The 13937-nt window shown below is 39.9% G+C and overlaps 1 protein-coding gene across 7 annotated transcripts in view; it reads right to left on the bottom strand.

Moving 5' to 3' along the window:
• Positions 1 to 8525, bottom strand: part of SYNE1 (spectrin repeat containing nuclear envelope protein 1) — a 292109-nt gene extending 283584 nt beyond the window's left edge. For all 7 annotated transcript variants that reach the window (XM_087969930.1, XM_087969959.1, XM_087969939.1 and 4 more), the window contains exon 1: positions 8396 to 8525. The gene's annotated coding sequence lies outside the window, so the exon portion shown is untranslated. The remainder of the gene's footprint in view (positions 1 to 8395) is intronic.
• Positions 8526 to 13937: the final 5412 nt, after the last annotated feature.

The following is a 13937-nucleotide window of genomic DNA, read 5'->3' as shown; positions in this document are numbered from 1 at the left end:
AAGGTGCATTTCTCAGGAACAACTATTTGCTTTGACATGCATGAATTTTGAAATATGCTTCGTGGACTCTGAACCTTGTTTGTAGACTCTAAAGCTTGTTTGTAGATCCAGGACTTCCTCCTTACCTTGTGGATCAGCTCTGGTAATTATTGGATATAGTTTGTGGGACCGGGTTCCACTAACTATGTGCGGCTGCCTTGGGGGAAAATTGGGGTGGAGCTTTACCAGCACCCTTGGAGGCCACCTGCCACTGTATAGCTGTGCAATAAGCAGACTGTATTGGTACCTGGACCTGCCAGCATGACTCAGGTGAGAAGGGTGGTACTTACAGCCAGTCCTCAAAGGTCTAGCCATCCAACCCTTCCACGGTCACCTGATTGTGATTTGGGTGCTTGGCAACTAGCTTGCACTTATGACAGTGGTAGTAACCATATGATTACCATTGCTATTTTCACTGCTGGTTTCCCAGAAGCAAAGTCAATGGGAAAGCCAGCAGGGAAAGGTATAAGTTGCTCTAGTAAGTCACTTCCACCCCACTCAGCAATAACCACCCTCAGCCTTGCCATGTTTGTACTTTGCAGGCCACTTGTCATGATCTAGGGATCAGATAATCACTATGGATGTGAAAAAGGTGCTCCAGCAGGACCTGTAGAATGTCATCCTCTGGGGACACAAAGCCAAGAGGCTGATCAAACATAGGCCCCACTTGATCAGCTGGAGAAGTCAGATGATGATGAGAGGTAGTCCTGACCCACGATCCCTCATCGGGAGTAATTATCTCATCTCTGGCTGTTGTATGTGATGTTTGTTTGGACTCTGCTTGTGGTATTCCAGACTGAAAACCCTAACTAGGCTCTCAGAACCTTGAACTGGATTTTGAGTATTCTTCTGCACACTCCTGTTAAATTCAGCCTTTCAGGGAAGCTCTTTCTAGAGATTCTGTTTTGGTTTGCATTCCTTGTCTGCTGTTATCTCTGACCTTGAATAAACTACTAATTACCATAGCAACTGTGTGTGTGTATGCGTGTGTGTGTGTGTGCACATTTGAAACCAGGAGCTGGATATAAGCCGTGCACCTTTCCTCACCGTGCTGGTCTCCTGCACACTATTCCTTGCCTAGCAGCAGTATCTATCTGCCAGTCTGCTTGTAAGCTGCTTAAGACTTCTTTAATGACCTTCACTTAACAATGGCAATGGAGAGTACCAGAATTACTGTAGCCAAGCATCACATTTTATGACTGCATGGCTTAGCAATGGAAATTCTGGTTCCAATCACCATTGTTAACTGAGGATTATCTGCATTGAGCAAGTATACTATATCCACAGAGTTTCCTTGGTTTTTATTTTCAAATAACTATCAATTTTGTCAATATTTTAGATTTTAATGTCTCTTGCTCTGGAGACAAATTTGATTAAAATAGTGAGTTTTAATCAATTTTAAGAGGTGCCCCCAATCATATTAAAAATCATGTTCTTAGAGACAACAGATGCAAATAAGGCATTAAACAATCTTACGTATCTACTTTTCTGCAAAAGAGATGTTGCTTTTGTTTGTTTTGGACATGCTTCTCCAAAATCTTTATTCAATTTTGCATTTTGCACTATCCTAATTTCTGCTGAACTTTCTGACTCAATTCCTACCAGTTCACTCTTCATCTAAATAGGTTTCCTTAAAGCTTCCAATTTGTATTTTTGTCATGAAGTCAGGTGTGTTTATGCTTTCATTTTCTAATTTTTATAGCACTCCTATCTCTGTTGGCTTTGTCTATGTAACAGGATAAATGGCCTTCCTTAAGTCAAGATCTATGACTGACTTGTCCCAGTTTTTCTCATAGATATTTTGAATGTCAATGTGATATGGTTATTTTCCCCTAAGGAGCCTAACACCTTAGATTCAATGTCCAATAGAGTTTGACTGTTGTCATTTAAAAACTTATTTTTGAAATAAAAAATAAATTTTATATGTTCATTATGGTTGAAAACTAGATTTCCCCCCTTGAAAAGTAGGCAGATTATTCTTGATGAACAGACTCTTATATTGTTAATGACTCCCAATTCTTTCACAAAGGGGAAAATAGGGTCTATTCACAAGTTATATTCACCAAGCCCAATCCTGCATTTCTGGGATAAAATGGGATACAAGTAATCAGTTATTACAATAATTGTATTACATGGTGCCCTTTGGATGCTTAAATTAAATGACCGAATGTTCCCAATATTAATCTAAAGCAATTATCTTCATTAGAATGGAAATTGTCCATCACATGCAGAACATGAAAATGGACATCTGAGTTCACACAATATTTTTCTCCACTCATGTTTTCTTCTTACCCTCAACAATCTGGAGGCACAAGATGAGAACAAGGTGATCAAAAATATTAACAGGTGTTTAAAAATAATGAAATGTGAAATATAACATACTTTGTTTATGAGTCACAGAGTGTGAAAGAGGCATTTGGGCCATCAAGTCTACCTCCTTCCATTCAATACAGGAAATCAAATTAAAGCATCACCAAAATGTCTATCTAGCCCAGGGTTGTCAAACTCCTGGCCCGTAGGCCGGATACTTCAAGTGCTGGCCACACCCACACCCAGTTTAGCGAAGTGGAAAAAAGTCCTGATACATCACATGACACCAACATGAGTTTGACACTCCTGGTCTAGCCTCTCTTTGATCATATCTAATGAAGGAAAATTTATCACCACTCTAGGTAAACTGCTCTTTCAATTAGGAATTTTTCCTACCCTCCTCATGAAATCTGCCTTCCTATAATTTATGAACATTATTCCATATCCCATACTCTAGAACAGCCTTTCTCAACCATTTTGTCCAGAGGAATCCAGGAAAAGAATTTTCAGGTCTCAGAGAAGCTCATGCATAAAAATATGAAAATCACAACACAGTTCACTTCTAGCCTACACAATCCACATTTTACAATATTTACAACAGCAAAGCAGTAGGCCTGCAGATGACTTGAGACCCATAAAAATCCCACCTGTTCTGATCCAGGCTTAGCAGAACCCAGAAACACACTCCTTGCCCCCCCAAAAAACCCTTTATTTAGTTACTGTGAATTCATGACATTCACACTCAGAAAAAGTCCTGGCAATAATCCTCCCAAGGGTTAATTTCAAGAACAGACCTTATCAGTCCTTGGATAGTTGCCAGGCTGAGAGCTTCCAGTCGCAAAGCTATAAATTAAATACCTGGCAAGGAATCTCTGTGAGGCACAAACTCTGATAAGCAAATCTTCCAAAAGAAATATGAACTAATTGTCCCCTTTTGCTTCTATCTATTCCTCAGGGAGGGGCTATTCAGCATCCACATGTGCCTTTCCTTCCAAGTTGTCCCCTGTTCCTTAATTGTTCTCCTCTCCTGACAGCTCTGCGCATACGCGCATCTGGAACAGGCTCCAGCTATTCTTCTTCCCCACCTATCTCCAACTCCATAGGCAGCTGAAAAATGTCAGACAGGTCTGACCCCATCTCTGCTTCTGACGCAGAGCATCCATCAGAGCCTTCCCCAGATTCCAGGACTGGCCCAAGTTCCTCCCCAACCTCCTCACTGTCCGAGTCTGCTGGCAGCTGGCATGCCACAACACCACCACTACAAATGCTAGCATTGTATGGTGCATGAAGTTCAATTTTTTTTTCAATCCCTGTCTCATGTGGAATCCCTAGCAACCTCTTCTGACACCTACAGTATAAATTCCATGGAGCCTAGTTGAGAAAGGTTACAGGGTGGGCAATTAATTTTCTCAAGGAGCTACATGAGAAACTGGGGCTGTTGTGTTTGCTGAATCAATAGGACCAACACATTACTGTGAAGGTGCATAGGTAGGCATGCACATATATAAATTGGAAAAAAAATAGCAGTCACCTTCAAATTAAAAGTAATGCACTTGTATTGCCTGCATGCCATACATTTACATTCAGTTTCTAATTTCAGAGTGATCCCATGCAAGGCAGATGAGAACAGCCAAAGGCTTAGGCCCGAGGTCTGTAAAATGCCCTGGTCTATTCTAGAATAATGCAGAAACAGTCATGCCCTTTTTTCTTTGATGTGACATCTTTTCATGTATTTACAAAATGCTATCTTCTCCCTGAAATTATTCCTTCTGAAGGCTAAACATATCTAGCCCTTCAGTCTCAATTTCCATTCCTACTTGACAGGAAGAGGAGCATATAATGACTTGTGGCATCATATCCTAAAGCAGTATCAAATGCCTGAAAATCGAGATAATCTAACTTGCTGTCTATACATATATCACTGCCCCTCTTGACCATCTTTAGAGAAAGGCTTTGCACACAATTGTACACACAGTAATTTTTAGCCCAAGAGCCAAAATACTCTTACAAAGTGCTACTCTGTATATGGCTGATGTCCAGACCTCTTCAGCACATGTTGTTAATTCAGGACAAGACAATCATGCTACTGTGTCAAATGAACACTAAATCCAAACCAACAACATTAATTTTGGCACTGCATAAGTTAAAAAAAAACTTCCTCCAACCATAATATAAAATCGAAGGAGTGCTAAGAGCTTCAGCATTTTAAGAAGTTCATTTATCTTCTATTGCTAGTCATTGGTAATAATCTTCAAATCTTTGATTTATTTGTAATTTTTCTCCACATGTAATGAAAGTTGAAAGACAATTTCTAGTGAAAGAGCTATGTCAAAACAAAACATCAACACAAAAACTACTGTGGCAATCAGGACAAATTATGACATAAGCTTTTCTAAAGATGAAAATAGAGATTTTGCCCTAACGGTAAATGACCCTCACACTCATACACAAACACACTCACATTCATCGGTGTTAAAATTTTCTTGCAACCTGTTCAAGTGTTTGTTAGCAAAAATTAAAGTTTAAGTTTAAATAAATAAAAAATATTATTTTCTGTTCCTAAGCATGATTACGTCTGAGTTTAGTTGAAATTACATATGAGTAATAATTTTCCTCCGAATATATGTTCAGAACTAAATATTAAATTGAAAGAAACACATGCAAGTAAATATATGACTGCAGCCATAAATGGTAATCCTGCTATTGTAACCTATTTGTCAGAATCAAAGATGATTGATGCAGAAACATATGGTAATAAGACATAATGAGAGAATGACATATGAATTAGTAGGGTAGCATAAGATAAATTTGTTTCTGGTATTTCGGAATTATATATCTTGAGATATAGGGTTAAACAGTTACAGTTACAGTAGTTACCTTTCAAATAGAAAATATTTTATTTTCCTTAACCAGGGCCTATATTATATCATATTATATAATTTGCTAATAGAGGTAGTTGTTGACTTACAAAAGTTCATTTAGTGATCCGTTGAAGTTATAATGGCACTGAAAAAGGTGACTTATGACCATTTTTCACACGATTTTTGCAGTATCCCCATGGTCATGTGATGAAAATTTAAATGTTTGGCAACTGACTCATATTTATGACGGTTGCAGTGTCCCCGGAACATGTGATCACCTTTTGCAACTGTAGGAAGTTAGCACCCACCCCACTCCTAGAAAAATGAAATATCCTAGGAAATATTAAAAAGGCAGAATATTTCCCCTATAAAAAGAATAGAAACTCAGAAACAGAAACTTACCTCAGAGAGGGAGAAACTCAGTCCCCCACCTTTGCTAATGGGCCATTAAGGCCTAGGCCAGAGTATTCTACATAATAACAGCCTCTACCCATCTCACTACCTGGCCTGGGAAGATTGTATCAGCCAACACTCAGGTGAAGCCATGGGGTCCAGACAAAGCCTACAAAGTTAGCTAAGACCCCCGCCCCTGGGAGTCTGACAGCCAATGGGACACATTTCTTACACAGGAACAGGAAACACTAAGATAGGGCCCAACAGAGGTTATAAAACTAAGGGTCTCTCAGCACCTCAGCACCATTTTTCCTTCTTTCTTCATCCAGGGCTTGTGATCCTGTCCACCATTAAACCATCTTTCCAAACTGCCTCCATGTTTCCAGTGTCTTTTCCCCCACTTGGAACTGAACCCAGAAGGATAATTCTTCCAACACAACCTTCTGAGAAGTGAAATCAATGGGCAAGCCAGATGAACTTAACAACTCTGTTACTCACTTAACAGCTGCAGTGACTCATTTAACAACTGTGGCATGAGAGGTCATAAAATGGGTCAAAACTCGCCTAACAACTGTCTCACTTAGCAACGAAAAATCGGGGCTCAACTGTGGTTCTAAGTCCAGGACTTCCTGTATAGTAGAACTGAGCTAAGACCTAAAAAGGACTGAATACATTTACTCTGAATTTGTGGGAACCTCTTTCTGCCCCATCATCCCAAGGTGGTTTAGGGAGAAAGGCATTCAGAAACAATTACTTTTTTGTTCTTTTTTTAATCCTTCCCAATCCCAGAGAATGTTTGAAAGGAATTATGTAAAAGAGGTCAACATTCTGCCTGACAATCAGAAAAGAATGGGATCTAGTTTGGCATGGCAAGCGAAGTCAACAAAAGAAAGACCAAGTTCAAAAATGAGCCAGTTCTGGCTGGACAGGCTGTGGAGCAAAAAATTCAGAAAACAGATTTCACAGTGCATCACCATGAGAGAGGAAGCTGGCATTGGCACAGAATGTTGCTCACTGTTCCATTCTAAGCCCCTCCCTTCAGGTCACATGGCCCCAAGCAGAGCTATGATTAAAGAATTGATTTAATAGAATTTCAGTAATCATATTCTGCATGTTTCCCCTAATTTGTTCTTTTTTCTATAAATGGCTTAAAACAGAATTTATAGATACCCAGTTCTAGTCCTGTTTTACTCCAAGGGTGGGACTCTTTTTCACAGAAGCAGCCCATATTCACACACCTATCTCCAAATATCTCTTCACAATCGCTTGTAGATATATTGCTACCATGTTGAGGACTCAAAAGTTCTATTCCATTTATTATGTACACTAAAATAGCCTATTTCTATTTTTCAATAGAAGCATTTTCTTATAATGCATGCTCACTTCCAATGCTTATTGTTTATTTGTTTATTTATTTATTTATTTGGGTACTTACTTATTTATTTATTTATTTATTTATTTATTTATTTAGGTACTTACTTCCAATCACCCCACTGAAATAAGCATACATCTTAATAAGAACATCAGTTTGCATTTTAGCCAGGTGAAGCCTAAACATACCTATTTCTAAAGCCTATGAACTTTAATGGTTTAAATCTAAGTTAAGGATGAGTTTGTGTTCTTCAAAAATATATTTTTTGAAATCTATTAGGCCCTCCCCCTTATTTGGCAGATTTTCCTCTATTCGAAAATTATTGGATTAATTATAGATTAATTATAGATTTATATTGCTATTGTTTTGTGTTTTAATCATAACAAAACACTCTTAAACATATTAGGTATCCACAACCATATGTCTAAAAATAAAAGTCACATAAACACTTTTGAAACTTTGAAAATGCCTGGAAATTAATTCAAGTTGTTTCATAGGGGAAGCTAATTACACTGTTACAACCATCTGTATAAGTTGTTACATATTATAGCAATTTATAGATAAGGTGTTTTTTTTAAGTTTTAGTTGATACAAATGTTTCATAAGATGCTCTGACCAAAAACAAGTTTAACTAGCTGAGATAACCTCCTACAAAGCTGAAGTGCATTAAATGGATTGGTCATTGAATTCTTACAGGCAAGTAGCTAGCTCAACAGTTAGATGTCAGTTACTATGTCTGATTAAATCTGAATATATATTACTACAGGTAATTCCATCCAGTACCAATTTAACACTTCTTGTCAGAACTCTGTTGAAGGTATTATAAATTCAACAGCCATTTGATAAAAGGAAAATGGGGGGCGGGGGGGGGGCGGGAGCGGAGTGAGTCAATTCTTCCTCAGCAAAAGTTGTCCTGCTTTCAGTTACACGAGTTGAAAACCAAGATTCAGAAATACAGGTGCATTTACTCTACTGTGCAAACTGCCCATCTTGGCAACCTTCCTACCCTCCTTCATTTGAATTGACTTGTGTGCGTGTGGTTTTTTTAACTCAATCTGGAACCCAACACTCCCACACTTCAGATTTAGCTTTACAACCCAATTAAGTCAATCACCCTTAAATAAATCCTCGCCGCCTCCCCCCCCGCATTCCCTTAGCCAAGTCATCTTGGGTCCAACTATACATGGGCTCAACTGCTTTGGGGAGCGACGACAGGTTTCCTTTTGGAGGTGCAGCATCCATCACCCGCACGCGTGCATATTTTTAAGTGCAACTCGCTCCTTAACTCCGGAAATGCCCCCCAAGGCATGCTGTACCTGCCCCAATTCAAGCTCTCTTCTTTCACGGACATGACGGCGCAGAAAGCAGAAGCATCGCCTCTGCAAGTAAAGCAGGCGGATAGAAATCGCGTCGCCCGTACCTTTCTTCACGCTCCGAGGCAGCCGGCGACGGTGTGCAATTCCCTCGCCGCCTCTCCAAACTGTCCTCTTAAAAACGACGCGCCTGACCCCAACAACCTCCCGCTTGAATCTTCCCAGAGCTCCGGAGCGGCCGGAAAGCCACAGCAGGTTCCCTGGTTACCGAGGGCAACAATCCCACCCCAGCGACAGCCGCGCACAACGCACACTACACACACATATACACACAAACGAACGGCCAGGCGCGCACGCAGCCACCGAGAGGTATGCCACTACTGCACCTAAGCGGCGAACGGGTCTCGGGAAAGCCCCGCCTCTTTCTCGCCTCCCTTAGCGGAGCGCGCAGGGCTCTTCTTCCTTCGGTGGCTGGCTTTTTTGTTGTTTTTTTTAAACTCCCTTGGTCGGGAGGGAGGCTAAAAAGGAAGGAAGGCAGGAAAGAGAGCAGGTGCGTGCGCGCCTACCAGGACGGTTAGGGGGGCTGGGGGGAATGGAACCCGACGGCCTCTCTCCAAGATAGAGCTGAGCAGAGATGCTGCGCCAGAGCCAGGCCCGGACGGGTCTACGGCGGGCGGGCGGGCGGGCGGGCACGCGCGGTGCCATCCAAGGGCGCGAGACAGGCTCGAGGTGCCCTCTTTGAGTCCGAGGATCCGAGCGCGCGCGCCTGCCCGGGGAAGTCTGCTGCTTGTGGCGATTCGCCGCCCACCAGGAGCAGCTATTGGGGCATTTGTGGCCCGCCGAGCGTGGTTTCCCTCCCCTCCCCCCTCTCTCTTTTTCTCCCCCTCCGCAGAAAAGATTCCCCAAAAGATTTATCGAGCGGTTTAGCCGCAGCGCGTACAGCCCAATTTGTGGCCAGGGCGAGCGTGTAACGTTTCTGAGGGGGAAAGGATGATGATGTGTGTGCGTGAGAGAGAGAGAGAGAGAGAGATGATGTGTGTGTATATATATGCTACACATATAGATATATATGTATATGTATATAGTAGGGAGGCGGAAGAAGAGCCTCCATTTTTCTACAAGGACAGAGAGAGCCTCTCGCGCGACGGTAGATCGAAGAGGGACGAGTTACGGTTTGGGTAGCAAATGTGCGCCTCGCTTTCTGAACCGCCATCCAAAAGAGGAACCTCTGCAAAAAAAAAAAAAAAGCGCGGTTCGTTTCTTCCACTTGCACTTGAAATGTCAGGTACACGTCAAGTACTTTCACTCGGCTTCATATAGCAAGTCTTAAGTCTCATGTTTATAGGTAAGACTTGGCGATGTTATTAACCCCCCCCCCCCAGGTCTGGCTCTCATGAAACTTACACAGTTAGGCCTTGCAATTGGGACCAGAATTTCTGTTGTTAAACAAGGTGAGCCTCACTCGCTTTTAACGACCTTTTTTTCTTTCTTTTTTTTTTTTTTGGACCAAGGTTGGTAAGTGACTCCTTGCAGTTGTTAAGTGACTCACACAGTTGTTAAGCAAATCTGGCTCCTCCCCCACCTTGACTTTGCTTGTCCGAAGCCAGCTGAGAAGGTTACAAATGGTGATCACATGACCCTGGGACAGTGCAGCCATCATAAATAAATGCTAGTTGCCAAGCACCTGAATTTTGATCCTGTAACTGTGGGGAGGTTGCAACTCTCCTCTAAGTGCAAAGGACCAGTTGCCAGCCACTTTCTTCATTGCCATTGTAACTTTGAAGGATCGCTAAACAAATGATGGCAAGTCAAGGATCAGCCTTCCCTTTTCTGAGATTCTTTTCCCGCTGGTTTTGTGTTGGGTTGGGGGTTTTTTTGTTTTTGTTTTTTGCATTTTCTATTTTTTTCTATAAAACTTGTTTTTTTTTGTAGATAAAGTTTTTTTTATTTTTAAACACAAACATACACATACAAAAACATAAAAACATAAAATAAAGTTTGGGCCCCTCCCTCACAGGACAGGCCCACGCCGACAAAAACAGGGGGCAGGGGCAAGCGCCCACAACCGCGGCCAACCAGTTTTCCTGGTAATCACACTAACCAGGGCCCATGCCACGACCGCGAACAACAACCAGCAAACGAGCCCCCTCTACGACCCTTACCCCAACAACACACCGGCTGACACAGGAAACACACAAGCCCTGCAAACTACCACCCAAGCCACACCAAGAACCCCCCAACTGTGCGAAACACACAAAGCAGTCCCGACCTGGTTCTTCCCAAACCCCAAAACACCTACCAGCCCACCCCCAGAGGCGGGGGCGCACCCAGCCCCGCCCTGCCTAGCCCTACCTTGGTAACCATTTCATGTACCCCCACCTTACTTTTGAAAAAAATAAAATCGTCTTCCATTTTATACACATACAGTGTGTCCGTTGGTTATGTATCTTTTGTGCTCTACTTTTTATCAGTCATTTACTCACAATTTATATCAATCCACATTGCCGCTAACATATGTTTACATATTTATCAGTTATTAATCATCCATGACTATACTATTGCTGACAAGTGGAGTTAACAATTTGTTCTTGGGCACCAGAGGAACATGTTAGGGTGGCTTGTTTCAATCTTGAAAACTGCTCAGAGGTCACTTGTGTGAGAAGGGTAATAACAGAAATGATATAAATAAATAAAATATTTTCCCCTATGAGACTGACTAAACACTGAGGCCATCGCAGAAAGTCCTCTTCCAGATATTCCTTTCTGACTTTCAAACCATAATGGGGGGGTGGGAAACATGGAAAAGGGTCTTTCCTTTTCTCCAACTAAGGCTAAAAGATCTGGGCTGCAACTCCTGCCATGATTATATGGCAGGCATACAATATAGAAACTGCTCCATCTTGCTCACCCTCTCCCAGTTGTCTGAATTTATATCACCCAAATGTGGTAGGCTTATCTCAGACTATAAAAGTTCGTCTAATTATAACCAAGCTTTTCAGGATATCTACTCCTTAAGAGAAGGAAACAATTTTAATTATCTTCATCTGCTCTGGGAAGCAGACAATGATCTAATGTCAGCAGCAACTGACCCATATAATATCTATTTTAACAACCCATCTGGACCTGGAGCTTTCCCAGAATTCTGTTTTTTTAAGGCTTCTGTTAGTTCCATCATTGTTATATTTTCTTCTAACATTGTTTCAATATTTTTGGGTATCTAAGGTAAATTTGCTTTCTGAAGATATTGCTTGATTTTTTCTTCTTGAATATTCTCTTGAAAGTATAGTTTTCCATAGTAATCTTGTATAATTTTCTTCTTCTCATTTCCACAACAAACCTGTCTTTCTTTATTTATCAATTGGCTAATTCTTCTTGCTTCTCTTTCCTTTCTCAGTTTATAAGCTAGCCATCTGCCTGGTTTATTTGCATCTTCAAAGTAATTTGGTTTCGCACTTTTAATTTTTTGTGCTAATTCCTCTTTTTCCATTAGTCCCATTTTATGTTTAATTATATCCATTTTATTTTTAATGTCTTTTTTTGTGGGGACTTCTGTAAGTCTTTTTTCAGTCTTTTACAGTCATCCTCTAAGGCCTTAAATGTCTTTTTCTGTTTTCTGTTTCTTCTCCTAGTATAATTTATTATCAAGCCTCTTGTGTAGGCCTTCATCGTGTCCCAGAGATTCTGTGAAGATGTATCCTCTTTTCTATTTTCTTTGAAGAGGAAAACAAGTTCTTTCTCTATTTTCTGTTTAAAGTCTTTTTCTTTCAGAATCATATTATTTAGAGTCCATCTGGATCTCTTCTTGTATCCTTTCCAAATAACTGATACTGATTATGATCTGCTCATGTTCTTGCTTCTATTTCAATCTGTCATACATTAGTCAATAATTCTGCTGACATCCATATCATATCTATTCTAGACCAGGATGTGTGTCTATTTGAATAAAAAGTATATTGCTTACTTTCCGCATTTCTCTCTCTCCATGCATCTTTTAAATTAAATTCTTCTGTTATTCGAAGGAAGGATTTTGGTAGTATCTTTCTAACTTTTTTTTGTTGTTTTCTGTGTTTTATAGTCCAACCAATCATTAATTATTCCATTAAGATCACCCATCATGCAGATATTAACATAGTCCAAATCAGTTATTTTTGTATGTAATTTCCAATAAAATTCTTCTTGTTTATCATTCGGGGCATAAATTGCAATTAAAAGTGTTTTAATGCTGTTATCCGTTATCTCCACCATCAAAATCCTTCCATCATCATCTGTATAAATTAGTTCTGCCAAATTGTTTCTTTAATATACCACACCTCTTTTTTTCGATTGTGCCAGCGATGTGAATAATTTCCCTAATTTTTCTTGTTTTAGTATATATTCATGATGCTTTTTAATATGTACCTCTTGTAAGCAGATTATATCAAATTTTAATTTATCTAATTTGTGAAATACTTTCCTTCTTTTAATAGCCGAATTAAGTCCATTTATGTTAATTGTAATCAATTTTCTTTCATCCATGTTAAGCTTTATAGGAGGGTTTTATTGCTCTAGTAGATCTCAATTCTCATTCTCTGGGTTCACCACCTACTGCACCTTCTTCTTTTTCTTTTTCAATTACTGCTATAGACTCCTCTTGGAATTCAATTAGTGACTCTTCCTTTCTTTCTTCTTCCTCCTTTTCTCTAAAGTATTCTAAGTAGAATAGCTCAGCTTTTCCAACTGTGTCAGTTGTGTGTCTTTGTTCCTGCCAGGTGAACAAAAGGCCTTACTCCTCTTTTAAGTAACTCTTTAGTCAAGAATAAATATTCTCTTCTCATCTCTCTTACTCTTCTTGGTATCTGTTTCAGCACCACAATTTCTTTATTTTTATATTTTAGTGTTTTCTCTCTCGCCACCTGGAGCATCTGTGTCTTAATACTCTTCTTAGTAAATTGGATGTGAACTTCTCTTGGTACTCTATTCCTCATTTAGACACGTAGACACGAAACACTTCATCCATCTCATCCATCATCTTTTCTTTAGTTATTTCCAGTGCTTCTGCCAATATTTCTGCCATTATTTCATCAAGGTTTTCACTTTTCCCTTCTTCTATATTTTGAAATCTTAAGTAAAATTCTGATTTGTCTATTTCCCATCCGAATGATTCACCCCTGCCCTTCTCGATATCACTCAAACGAATATCAATATCTCCAATTTTCTTATCTCTTTGTATATCTTCTTCAATTTTTTTGAATCTGTCTTCATATTTCATCATCATCTGTTGACTCTTTTCCACTTTTTCATCCGTCTTTTCAATTTTTTGGTCAGTTTTCTGAATTCCTTGAATGATCATCTGTAATGTCACTTCTATATTGTCACTTCTATAACAATATTCTATATGTTCCTCTTAATAGTCAAAAAGAAAATCAAAATAAAACGTTTACATTTTAGTTCCTGGTTTGAAAAGTTAAAATCCAATTAGAGAGAAAAAAAAGAGCCCCACTAGTGGGGGTGGAGGGGTAGAAAGGGAAGCAAGAGGTAAAAAGCAATTCTAATATAAAACAAGCCTTTGCCGCCAAATATCCAAGGCTCTTTGATGAATCAGCTCAGAGTTTTTCAAGGTCACTTCAATCTTCTTTCTTTCAACTTCAACTCCAGACTCCAACTATCTGT

The sequence above is a fragment of the Notechis scutatus genome, chromosome 1 (assembly GCF_049901735.1).
Source record: "Notechis scutatus isolate UNSWTSFEM ecotype Mainland chromosome 1, rNotScu1.2, whole genome shotgun sequence".
In the NCBI taxonomy this organism is placed as follows: Eukaryota; Metazoa; Chordata; class Lepidosauria; order Squamata; family Elapidae; genus Notechis; species Notechis scutatus.
This window is presented reverse-complemented; position numbering and strand designations above follow the sequence as displayed.